This window comes from Hordeum vulgare, chromosome 2H (assembly GCF_904849725.1).
Source record: "Hordeum vulgare subsp. vulgare chromosome 2H, MorexV3_pseudomolecules_assembly, whole genome shotgun sequence".
NCBI classification, from domain to species: Eukaryota; Viridiplantae; Streptophyta; class Magnoliopsida; order Poales; family Poaceae; genus Hordeum; species Hordeum vulgare.
This window is the reverse complement of record NC_058519.1, coordinates 398,419,146-398,433,290: the sequence shown is the minus strand read 5'-3', so window position 1 is coordinate 398,433,290 and position 14,145 is coordinate 398,419,146. Positions and strand designations below refer to the sequence as shown.

Genomic DNA, 14,145 nt, shown 5'->3' with positions numbered 1-14,145 from the left:
GGCGCTGCGCTCGGCGTGCTTGGAGCGGGAGTGAAGAGCGCCTCCGGGAGCGGCGACCGCCCATCCACGCGGTCCACGAAGACCCGGACTTGAGGGATGTCCGCTGGGTTGGGGCGGAGCAGTTTGAGATGGATGTCCCGGTATAGCACCCAATCTAGCAGGTCCCGGACGTCGCCGGCGGTCACCACATTGTGGAGCGCGTCCAGGGGCTCGCCGGGGCGGACGTACTTGATAGCGATGTTGAAGCAGCCCACGGCCGTGGCCAGCCGGTCGGGGAGCTCGTGCAGCGAGATGGACTGGCTAACCGTCACCACCAGGTGCTCGCCCCCGATGTACCGCGTCCCGCCGCCTTCGGAGAAGCGATGGAGCTTCCCGCCGTAGCTTACCATCAGCTTCCCGTAGCCGTATCGGGATTGCCCGGTCGCCATGGCGCAGATGTTGCCCAGCGAGTTCCGAACTTCCGATGCAGGTAGGACGAGGGACCGAGCTGTATCCCTTCCACGTTTTTATAGCTACCAGACGGCCGTTCCCTGGCCGGTCTGTTGAACGGGCTTTGCATCCGACTCCGAAGCGGATACATGCTCATGGTCCGTCAAAAAAAAAACTCGTACAAGAATAGAACGTGTGGCAAGAGGCTACGGCGGATACGTGCAGGGTGATACTCAGTCATGAAAGAATAATACGACATGTGGCAAGAGGCTATGTATGCGTGTGAGCTGGTCGATTTATAAAATCTTACTTATACGTACGAGTGGTGATTTTGTGAGTTATTTACACAAAATTATCACAGTCGAGGCTAAGGTAATAACTTGATATAAGGAAAAAAAATTCACCAACTCTACGCCTAACCTATAACGGTGAGCACTGATTATTGAATTCAACACCGAAACCGATAAATAGGGCCCACCTGTCTAAACGACGTGGCTTCTCAAACTGCTCCGCCTCCAACCCGAACGTCCAGAATCGGTCACGCTACAATTGTCTTCTCCACCTCCAACCACAAACCGCTGCACCCTGGTAGGTGGACAGGAAGAGCTTTGCGAACTCACGGCCAGGATGGAGGGCACCTTCATCACCCACGCTTCAGCGGGCTTCATTGTTGGAGGGTGTGTTCGATGGCGTGCCACATCGTGATATGTCGTCTTAAGTGACAAGAGTATGAACGCAGAGAAGGTGCTCGATGGAATGCCCCATAGATAGAATGTTGTGAAGAAGATGACCCTCTAGTCATTGATAGGTGGGACCACCCACAGCATGTTGTGTCATCCTCAGTGACAAGAGTATGAATGCACAGAAGGTGCTCGATGGAATGCCCAATAGATAGAATGTTGTGAAGAAGATGACCCTCTAGTCATTGACAGGTGGGGACCACATATCATTTGCCACATCAGTCGATCAAAGATTTTGGTCTTCGCCACGTGAACCCGACAGGTGGGGTCAACTTGTCAGTTTTGCCGTTTTCATGAACTTATCAAATAATCAGTGCTCGATGTTATAGGTTAGTCGCGGAGATGGTGATTATTTGTGCCTTGTCACAAATGTACTACCAAGTTGTTACCCTAGCCTAAACTGTGGTGGTTTTGCGTAAATAACCCTGATTTTGTACTACCATACGAGAGGGTGTAAATGAACTTCCATCATTCTTATCCCGAAACCTGCTAATCTTACCAAACTTTTAGATTTTAGGCCTATAAGTTTATGTATATGTAATAATGTGATTTATAAGGTCGTCTCTAAGAACTTGGTGAACATGATGAGACCACTACTAGATAGGGTGATTTAGAAACACAAGACCCCCCTCACGATGCCTCCCTAGGGTGCCGCTAGGGGGGCGATCTTAAGCACTCCAGTAGTCAACCACGAGGCGGCCTCCCCTCCGTCGTGTTGTTGGCATAGGCTGCGGTGGTGGCGGGCCCAACGTCGAATGGGCCGGGATGCTGGATGCAACACTAACCCTCATGGATCGGCTAGGGCGAGTCCAGCGAGGAGAACACATGTAGCGGCCAGGGCGGTGCCCTTGGTTGTGCGACGACGGTGCTAGCCCTCATGGCCGTCGGGAACCGACGGGTTCTCTAGCGTTGGTGGGATTTCATGGATCTGGATCCTATCCAGATCCGTCATCGGTTCTTCACATGAATGGCCAACGGCGCAATGAGGGTCCGGTGAGGGAATGGAGGATCAATGCTAGAGTACCCGTAGTGACACATATCTTCATGGCGAGGCTGCACGCGGTTGTGAAAACACAATTGCTCCGTAAGGTGGTTTTGGTAATTAATAACAACATATGTATCATTGAACAAATGATTCTATCCAAGTATATTTCAAGAACGTTCAAAGAAGCACTGGCTAAAGGATTGTGAGGAGAAACCCGTTGATGTCATGAAAGGAAAGGATTGGCCAAGCTTCAAGCAAGAGGACTCTTCATTTTATATTTGTGAGAAATCACTTTCGAGTCCATAGGAAAGCCAATACTATTAAAAGTGGGTGAGGTATTTATGATGAATTGGTTGCTCAAGTGCTTAGAGATAGCCAGCAAAAATACTCACAAATTCTCTCACAAAAATCCGTGTCCAAAGCCTACACATAAAAATCGGTGCCATCAAGAATTCCATTTTGGCCCTACCAATTTTTCCAAAGATAGAACCTTTGTCAAACCCTAATCTCTCGGTACCACCAACTTCCATATCGGTGCCACCGAAAGTCAGTGACCAACTTTCTGGTCTGTCGATTTTGGGAGATGCCTATATATACCCCTCCACCACCTTTTATTCGCACAGGAAGCACTCAGAACACACACACACACACACTTGCCATATCCATTTTCTGAGAGAGGGCCACCTACTCATGTGTTGAGATGAAGAGATTCCAATCCATCCATTAGAAACTTGATCTATAGCCTTCGCAAGTTTCTTTGCACCAAATCAATCTCTCCTACCGATGCCAAATCTATGAGAGAGTGATTGAGTGTTGAGGAGACTATCTCTTGAAGCACAAGAGCAAGGAGTTCATCGTTCTACAACATCTATTACCTTTTGAAGGGTGGCGCCTTCAAGATTGGTTATGTGTCTCTTGGGAGCCTCCTACTTCGTGTTTTGGATTTGAACCAAGAAGTTTGTAAGGGCAAGGAGATCGCGTACTTCGTGAAGATCTACCCCGAGTGAGGCTAGTCCTGTGTGGACGTAAGCCATGGTGGAATAGACAAGGCTGCTTCTTCGTGGACCCCTTGTGGGTGGAGCCCTTCATGGACTCTCGCAACCGTCACCCTCTGTGGGTTGAAGTCTCCACTAACGTGGACGTACGATAGACCCACCTATCAGAACCACGCCAACAATCGCCGTTTCAACCTTTGCGTTTGATTTTCCTTTCCCTACCCTCTACTTACATCTTCATATCTTTACTTTCTGCTGCTATACTCTTAGATATGCATGTGTAGGGTGTACTTGACTAGTTACAATTGCTAAAATTGTCCCACAACTAAAATTGGGAAAAATCTTACTTTTTATTTGGTCAAGTAGTCTAATCACCCTCTCTAGACATACTTCAGATCCTAGAGGTTCTTGCCAACCACGAGATCAGGACGACATGATTTCTAATGAAAATCGTTTCCTTCTCGAGACATCATCGTTAGAGGTCATGTCTACTCGATCGAGATGTTTCGGGGGAAACCCTAGATACGGGTCTACCAGATGGGATGATGACGTCGCCTTTGGTGTCGTTATCCCTCATGGGGGCATCGTTTTGGAACAAGTGATGGATGGAGGGGGCAAGAGGAGGAGCGATGTTACATCTACCGCAAGGCCAAAGGTGGACCTGAGCGGCATGACACAACGGATTTTTGACAACGGACGCGTGTGGATGGATTCGTGCATGATGGTGGTGTTGTTTGGCATCACGGTGACGTCAAGGACAATATGGACTGATGAGGTGGATACGTGGATCACTCCTGAAGGTGGGACGATGGAAGATGGCGAAAACTGATCCTAGAGCACGCACAAGCTGTGCGCGCACAAGCTCTAGCTATAACCGTTGGTTCTCTCGCTCTGCGAGCGGGCGGCTTGTTGACGCCACTAGAATAATGTAGTGTGTTGATATGTGGCGATGGAACATCATCAAGATTATAGTTGTAGCAAGAGTACTTGCGAAGGTGGCTTCGGATTGATCCATGTACTCCCTCTGGTCCTTTTTAGTCTGCACATAAGTTTTGTTTGAAATCAAAGTATCTCTATTTTGACCAAATTTATAGAAAAGGTATCAACATTCACAATGCCAAATCAATATTGTTAGATTCATTATGTAGTGTGCTTTCATGGAATATATATTTGGTATTGTAGATATTGATATTTTTCAATATATATATTTGGTGAAACTTTACAAAGTTTGACTTGACACAAATCTAATACTCGAGGGAGTTTTTTGTTTTTTTAAGGAAAACTGTAAGGGGAACCCCCCATAGCAATTTTGTTTTTGAAATAATAAGAACCCAAATTCGCGTCCGTGGGGACTTGAACCTGGGTGGCTCGGTTGTACATCCACTTCACTAGCCGAGCTAGGCTGACTTCCTAAGTCTTGTTTTGTTGAGTCCTGTACAATATTATAATAAGATGGTTGTATTCATCGCTTTGATGCATATGCCAAGGGTATTCCTCCTTTCAAAAATACTTTTAGATGGGATTATTTCTTCAGTGCTTTCCGTGGCAGAGTGACTACATATAATGTCCTAGTTGATTTTGAGTGCATTCATCATATTAATCACATAAATGACCCTTTAGTGAGCTATTGTGCTTATAAACTGGATTTATCAAAATCTTATGAAAGGGTAGACTAAAACTTCTTGAGGAGAATTACGAAAATGCTTATGAAAGGGCACGATGATTGCTGATAATGCCCTAGTTGCTTGTGAGTGTATTCATCATATAAATCATGGAGACGACCCTTCAATTAGCTATTGTGCTTACAAATTGGATTTATCAAAGGCTTATGAAAGTGTCTTTTTTCCATTCTCAAGCAAAATGTGACGTCAATAATATTTATCCGAAAAAGTGTGTCGCGGAGCTCCTGGTATATCACACCTTTATTCACGGATGACACTATGCTATTTGTCGAGGCCCCTCGTGATCAAGCATCACATGTTAAAACTTTCCTAGATCTTTATGGTTTAGCTAGTGGAAAGATTCAGAGTTATAACAAGTACTCGTTTATGTTTGATGAGTCTTCTCCATTTATTTTTAAGAATCAAGTTAGGAGGTCCTTAATTTGGAAAAGAATGGTTTTGAGGAGAAATATCTTGGTGAGCCGACTACAGATAACCGTATGTCAATGGAAATTCCAGATCTTCAAGCTAGCTTGATCAAGAGGCTCATGGAGACCAATATGGGCACTTGGCTTAACCTGCTAGAGAATAGTACTCACGAAGTCAGTTGCTCAGGCCCTACCAACATACATTATGGGTGTCTTCAAAGTTTTCTCCGCGGTATGTGATGATCTTACGGATATGGTCGAATTTTTATTGGCGTGCATCAAAAGGTAATAAAAAAGTTCATTGGAAGGCTTGGGAGAAAGTGATGCATCGTAAGGATAAAGGGGAGTAGGCTTTGACGACTATCATTTTTTAATAAAGCTTTGCTCATCGGGCATGGCATCTCATCACTAAACCTGATAGCTTGAGTGGTCAAGTTCTAAAATCCCTCTACTACCCCAATGGCAAGCTACATGATACAATGTTTATGTGTAATGCTTCTTGTTCATGGATGGCTATGGTCATGGCTTGGGTTTCTAAAAGAGGCTTAATGTTGAGGGTTGGCAATGGTAAAAGCACTAGGGGTGTGGCACGATAACTGGATACTGCGTCTGCACTCTTTCAAAATGATGTCATAGTTTTTCAAAATGATCTCATATTGGGCATGGACCCTATATTTAACATGCATATGCCTAATATTTGATAAGGATCTAAACTTATTTTTCATTTTTGAAATTTTAAACTATTTTTATAATGATTTCTATTAAAAAATGTCTTCTTACCCTAATTTCGGAGCTCATCAGCATGGCATATTTCTTATGACTACGCAGATACATCGGATTGATCATCTAAGATGTGTAATAATTCAAAATCATTGCACCATCACATCACAGAGCAATGAATTTCGAATGTTGTTTATAATTCAAAGGTTAATTCAAATTCAAATTTCAGGCCTAAGCATGTCATAGTTTTTCAAAATGATCTCATATTGGGCATGGACCTTATATTTAACATGCATATGGCTAATATTTAAGAAGGATCTGAACTTATTCCTTATTTTTTTATTTTAAACTATTTTATAACAATTTCTATTAAAAGTGGTCTGCGATTTGATTACATCAACAATATGTGCTCCTATTTCTATCACATGACATCACATTCAAACATCACATCACTTCACATCACCCTACATTAACTTTAATTAAACATTAATTTTGGCCACAAAGGTCGGCAATAGTTCACAAGTCTGCCATGTATTAAGTAAAATGATATCAAACTAAAAACATTAAAACTAGAATAAAAACAAGGAGGCACGCAGCCCTAGGCGTCCTCGTCTTTGTTGTTTGGGCCAGTGAGGTCGACGAGGGTCGGCGTTGGGCCAACCCAGCGGAACGCCGTCTCCGAGACCGTGGCGACGTCGTCCGCCAGTGTGTGCACCGCCACTGCCTAGGCTTCGATACGACACTCTTCCTCCTGTGCCTTGGCGTCCTTTTCCTACTCCTCGAGCCGCTTACCCTCTTCACGCTCCACCCGCAGGTGTTGCTGTCGCCAGTGCTCCAGGTAGATCCGCTCCTTTTCCAGCGTCACCCTCATCCAGACGGGTGGCGCGCTTACCCACTCGCGCACCACCCGCTCCCATATGATACGTGGGGCTTGAGGGCGGTTGGCGCTAACTCAAGCCTAGCAGGGGACGGCGGTGCCAACGATGGCACGACGCAGTCGTCGATATCGGAGAGCGCAGTGTTCTTCGCCATCCGCGTGTGGTAAGCCACCTCCTCCTCCTCCTCATTGCGTCGCTCTTCCTCCTCACTTTCACGAAGGGCGGTTGCCAGCGCCTCCTGGTATGCAGCCTCCGCCTCCTAGTGCTCATCGCGCAGTGCAAGGGGCGACGGGGTGCCAACATGCACGTCGCGGACGCCACGCCAGTGCTGCTCCTCGTGCTCAAACGCAAACGGGACCTCCCAATCGGGAGAGTCTTCAGCATACATCGGGTTGAGCCGCTGTTGAGGTATGAGCTGCTGCCGCTAGCGCCTCACCTACTCCGCATGCACCCTCGCCGACCGTGATACCGCGGGCACTTGGATCCTCTCCGGATCCAAGTGCTAGCCATGTGGTAGGACCACGTCGGGGTTGGAGAGACGAATGTGGTGCTCCCAATGCCACCTCACCTCGGGCATTGGGACGCTAATCCAGTGCGTAGGCGGACCGGAAGACGACAATGGGGGCAACACACACCAAGGGCGGTGGGGGCCTTGCCCTTGTTCTTGCTGGAGCTCGAGCCGACCCATGAGAAGATGCCCATGGTGGGTGCTGGCTAGGGTTTGTCGCTAGCGGGCTAGGGTTTGCAGATCCTACCGGGGGTGGACGGGGCTGGCTTCGCTTTAGAAGGGTTGAAACTGATGTGGACTGGCCGCTCCATGTGTTTCCACTTAAAAAAGGATGACGACCCGAACATGGGTGGCTGACGATCGAGGCCCGCCGCACATGCACATTTACTTTGGGACGTGGGGGTAGTTGGAAGGCCGCCACACGTCCCCGAAGCAGACGAGTAGAAAGCGCGTGCCTGTCCGTTCGGCGTCCTTGCGGCCAGAAATGGGGCGGGCCAGACCCGTTCGTTAGGTCCAACGGGTGACATAGTCCAACGCGGCCCCACTCGTGAGTAGTTAACGGTTAAACCTTTGACCCGACGACATCCCCCGGTGTGACTATTTGTGAGGGTTTCGGACAAGGGAGTGGGGAAAAGTGAGCAAATGTTAAGAGCATGGGGATGAATGAGTAGAGCTAAGGAACCATGGGTAAAGATATAAAAATCCCTATTTTTTGTTATTTATTTCCATGTTTGTAAGTAATATTTATATCCTATTCTATAATTACAATTATTCTTGAATATGACACGCAGAAGAAAACTCACTTGCTTCCGTAGAAATGTAACACATAAATATGTTCCTAGTCTCACCTATAAGACTAGCTCATGTGTTTCATGATGATCCTGTTTTCTAGATCACAAGGCATTCTTAAAGTAATAAGGATCTCGACAACAATGAGAGCACATTGTTATGGGAACAACGATGTTGAATAGACACAACTGGTAACACATCATCATCACATCATCACATGTTATTAAGTGTTGTCATACATATGTTAATATATACTCACTTCTTAGACCATGATGATATTGAGTACCTTCATGTCAGACGGTGTACTCTAGGATTCGTAAAAAAATATATTACCAATCCACCGTATTCAGTGAAAAAACATTGGTGACCAAATTGTTGTGGAAATGACCCCTGAGATGCACTGCCAACTGACTATGTAATATCTTGTACCAATGCTACCAACGGTTTGTAGTGCCTTGTTGGCGAAGATCGGATAGCTCGTGCTGGAAGCTATCGAGAGTACTGTGCCGAAGAAGACCGAATAGGTTATTGTTACCTCTTGAGCTTGCGTTGGTTTTCCCTTGAAGAGGAAAGGGTGATGCAGCGAAGTAGATAAGTATTGCCCTCACTTTATTGAGAACCAAGGTATCAATCCAATAGGAGGAACAAGCAAGGCCCCAATCGTAGTACCTACACAAATAATCAAACTCTTGCACCCAACGCTAAAAAGGGGTTGTCAATCCCTTCAGAGTTATTTGCAAGGACTAAATATGATAGAGATAAATATAAAAGATTGCGGAAACAAAAGTAAATAAATTGCACCAATATATTTTTGGTATTTTTGGTTTATAGATCTGAAAGTATAATATGGAAAATAGACCCGGGGGCCATAGGTTTTACTAGAGGCTTCTCTCATAAAGAAAAATAACACGCTGAGTGAACAAATTACTGTCGAGCAATTGATAGAAAAGCAAATAATTATGAAGATATCTAAGGCAATGATTATGCATATAGGCATCACGTCTGTGTCAAGTAGACCGAAACAATTCTACATCTACTGCTATTACTCCACACATCGACCGACTCCTACCTGCACCTAGAGTATTAAGTTCATGAAGAACACAGTAACACATTAAGTAAGATGACATGATGTAGAGGATAAACTCAAGCAATATGATGAAAACCCTATCTTTTTATCCTCGATGGAAACAATACAATACGTGCCTCGCTATCCCTACTATGTCGCTGGGTGAGGACACCGCAAGATTGAACCCAAAACTAAGCACTTATCCCATTGCAAGAATTACCAATCTAGTTGGCCAAACCAAACCAATAACTCAAAGAGACTTGCTAAGATATGAAATCATGCATATAAGAATCCAAAAGAGATTCAAATAATTTTCATAGATAATCTGAACATAACCTCATAATTCATCGGATCTCGACAAACACACCGCAAAAGAGTATTACATCGGATAGATCTCCATGAAGATCACGAAGAACATGGTATTGCAGATCAAAGACAGAGAAGAAGCCATCTAGCTACTAGCTATGGACCCGTAGGTCTGTGGTGAACTACGCACACATCATCGGAGGGGCACTAGAGTTGATGTAGATGCCCTCCGTGATCAATTCCCTCTCCGACGGATTACCGTAAAAGCCTCCCAGATGGATCTCACAGGAACAGGGGCTCCCGGCGGCGGAAAAGTGTTTTCGTGGCTCTTTTTTTGCAATGGGGGAATATTTGGGAATTTATATGCCGAAGAATAGGGTTAGGAGACCTGTAGGGAACCCACAAGCCAGGGGGCACAACTCCCTCCTAGGGCGCGCCCTGGAGGCTTATGGCCTCCCGGCAGGTGCCCTGCCCCCCTACTCCAAGTCTTCTAGGTTTCTCCTGGTCCAAGAAAAATCATTCCGGAGATTTTATTCCGTTTGGACTCCATTTAATATTCCTTATCTGAAAAACTCAAAAATATGGTAAAAACAGAAACTGGCACTAGACCCTAGATTAATAGGTTAGTCCCAAAAATAATTTTAAAACAACATATGAATTAATGCATATAAAAAATCCATAACAGATAATATAATAGCATGTACAAATCAAAAATTATAGATACGTTGGAGACGTATCAAGCATCCCCAAGCTTAATTCCTGCTCGTCCTCGAGTAGGTAAATGATAAAAACTGAATTTTTGATGTGGAATGCTACCTAACATATTTATCCATGTAATATTCTCTATTGTGGCATGAATATTCAGATCCATAAGATTCAAAACAAAAGTATAATATTGACATAAAAACAATAGTACTTCAAGTATACTAATAAGACGATTGCTTCCTTCCGAAATAACATGGTCTTAGAAAGTTATCCCTACAAAATCATATGGTCTGGCTATGCTCCATCTTCACCACACAAAGTATACTTCAAGTATACTAATAAGGCGATTGCTTCCTTTTGAAATAATATGGTCTTAGAAAGTTATCCCTACAATATCATATGGTCTGGCTATGCTCCATCTTCACCACACAAAGTATCTAAATCATGCACAACCCCGATGAAAATCAAGCAATTGTTTCACACTTTTTATGTTCTCAAAACTTTTCAACTCTCACATAATACATGAGCGCGAGCCATGGATATAGCACTATAGGTGGAATAGAGTATGGTGGAGGTTGTAAAAAAAGAAGAAGATAGTCTCACATCAACTAGGCATATCAACGGGCTATGGAGATGCCCATCAATAGATATCAATGTGAGTGAGTAGGGATTGCCATGCACCAAATGCACTAGAGCTATAAGTGTATGAAATCTCAAAAAGGAAACTAAGTGGTTGTGCAAAATATGTAATTCCACTAGTTATATGAAAGTGACAAAATAGGAGACTCTCTATGAAGAACATGGTGCTACTTTTAAGCACAAGTGTGGAACAAGATAGTAGCATTGTCCCTTCTCTCTTTCTCTCATTTTTTTTTCTCTGTGTTTTTTTTGTGGGCTTCTTTGGCCTCTTTTACTTTTTTATGGGCTTCACTGGCCTCTTTTATCTTTTGTAAAGTCCGGAGACTCATCCCAACTTGTGAGGGAATCATATCTTCCATCATCCTTTTCTCACATGGGACAATGCTCTAATAATGCAAATCATCACACTTTTATTACTTACGACTCAAAGATTACAACTCGATATCTAGAACAAAATATGACTCTATAAGCAATATGGAAGTGATGGTGCGTGTCATAAGAACGAGACGGTGGTGTTGCATGAAAATATATCTCGGAATGGCTATGAAAATGTCATAATAGGTAGATATGGTGGCTGTTTTGAGGAAAATATATGGTGTCTGTTTTGAGGAAGGTGGGTTTAATGTACCGGCGAGAGCTGCGTGGTACTTGAGAGGCTAGCAAAGGTTGAAGGGTGAGAGTGCGTATAATCCATGAACCGAACATTAGTCATAAAGAACTCACATACTTATTGCAAAAGCCTATTAGTTATTGAAGCAAAGTATTAGACGCATGCTCCTAGGGGAAATGGTTGGTAGGAGTTAACCATCTCGTGATCCCGACCTCCACAGAAAGGTTGACAATCATTAAACAAATCATGCTCCGACTTCATCACATAACGGTTCAGCATACGTGCATGCTACGGGAATCACAAGATTTAACACAAGTATTTCTTCTAATTCACAATTACTTACTAGCATGACTCTCATATTATCATATTTATATCTCAAAACTACATGCAAGGAATCAAACTTCTCATCATATTCAATGCACTTAATATGAAAGTTTCTATTATATCCCTCTTGGATGCCCATTATATTAGGACTAAATTTATAACCTAAACCAATTAACATGTTGTTTAAAGGACTATCAAAATAATATAAGTGAGGTATGAGAGTTTAATAATCTCTCCCTAATAATAAAGCAAATACGATTTCTGGTCGTCAGTCGTGGCATTTTTGTGAAAAAGTCCATCCGTCTTGAGTTAATCAACCCACAGTCCTTTCTTAAGTGAGCAAAACGTTTCGTTCCTCAATTTGGCTGGTGAGAGTTTCTTCTTTGAGAAATGGCGTGCTGACGGTGGCCGCGTTTTTTCCGGTTGTGTGACACGCGGCAGGGGGTCGCGACGACGCTCGTGAAGGCGGCGGAGGGGTGGAGCCGTAAGCGGGGCGCGACGCACTCGACCATGGCGACCAGGACGTCCAACAAGGCGTCGCTGTGGCTCTTTGCTGGCCGGTTCGGATACGTGCCGTTCCGGCGGCGGAGCTCCTAGGCCGGCCCGTGCACGCGCGGTGGCTGCCGGTCACGAGCCGCCACCGCTTGCTCTAGCTGCCCCCGACGCTGGCGGCCGCGGCCCACGCGCGCCTCCTCCCGCCGCAGGACACCAAGTTCCTCCCCGCCGACCTACCGGCGCTCCTCGGGCACAAGCTCAACCGCCGTCAGGGCGCTAGACCGTGTCGTACCATGGCTGTGCGTGCCCTCCGTGCCGGACATCTTTCGCCCCTTCGGCGCCTACCTCATCTACGGCGTCCGCATGTCCGGTCCGGAGGGCCCGGCCCTGCTCCGCACGCTCTGCAGCCACACGCACAACATGGCCCACAACAACCCGGCATGCGGCGTCGTCACCGCCGACCTCTCCCCCGACGACCCGGCCGCTGCCATCCCGAGCTGGCGCCGCTTCTCCTGCGATGAGGACATCTGGTGCATCAAGAACCTCTCCGACAGCAATGTCACCACCTCCTCCGACTGGCTGGCGTCGGCGCCGCCGGGTAGCGTGCTCTTCGTCGACCCCCGCGAGTTGTGACGTAGCCGGCGTAGTGCCATTGGCATGCACGGCGCAAGCAGGAGCAGGCAAAGCCGTCCCCTACCCAATTTTGACAGACATGTACATTGCACCGGGTGGCAACTACCCTGCCTTGCCACCCGTGGCATCAACCCCCAGGCTTAATTATTCAGTTTTGCTACTCAAGTAGAAGAAACTAGCTTAAACTTGATTTATTTAGTTTGTTTTTCAAGCGGCGAGGATGAACAATGCAACGCTAGCTACCTTGTTTATGTTCAAAATTGTTCATGGTGCATACATGGCAGAATCAATCAATATTTTTCATCTTTGTTCAAATCACAGCGCGCACTTGCATTTTATTCTCTAACGGAAAATGAAAAGGCAGCGCTCGTGTCAATTTCTCGAATCAACGGTGATCGAATACAATGTGTAGTGAGCTTGTAAGAAGAGGTATCTTCCTACAATCACCTCTAAACTCCAAACTACTCCATCCGTACTAAATATAAGACCTTTTAGGGATCTTACTATAAATTACTCCCTCCGTTCCAAAATATAAGACCTTTTAAAGATTTCACTAGGAGACTACATACGGAGCAAAATGAGTGAATGTATACTCTAAAATATGTCTATATACATCCGTATGTAGTTTATAGTGCAATCTCTAAAAGGTCTTATATTTAAGAACGGAGGGAGTACATACGAAGTAAAATGAATGAATCTATATTCTCAAATATGTTTATATGCATCTCTCTGTTGTCATGAAATTTCAGCAACACTAATTAGTGATCTTGCCAGGTAATCATGATGACCGAGAAAGAAAATGGTACCCAGGAGTATGTAGTGTAGTAATATTCAGAAAAATGTATGTTTCTATCTCTTTCATGTCCATGCTAGCTATTTCTTTGAACGACATTCAGACAATATGTGCAAAAGGATGAGGCCAATACGGACTAGATTTCTCTTTTGTAGGTTAAAAAAGATCTTATGTGGGATAACAACCAAAGCTTGATTGCGTACATTTTGGTGCTCCAGTTAAAGATGAAAAGCTATAATGTACTCTGGTGCTCCAGTTAAAGATGGAAAGCTATAATGTACTCTGGTGCTCTAGTTAAAGATGGAAAGCTATAATGTATTGAAAAAAATGTGCAAAGTGGAAGTTGATACTAAAGTAAATTGCTCTCTTTTTGATCTGCAAACAAATTTCAGTCATAATATGTGCCATTCAAGTGGAAATACAAATTAGGACGTGTAAGAT

At 44.8% G+C, this 14,145-nt stretch overlaps 1 pseudogene; it reads left to right on the top strand.

Moving 5' to 3' along the window:
- The first annotated feature begins 426 nt into the window (after positions 1 to 426).
- LOC123427586 lies at positions 427 to 12,911 on the top strand (annotated as a pseudogene).
- The last annotated feature ends 1,234 nt before the right edge of the window (positions 12,912 to 14,145 follow it).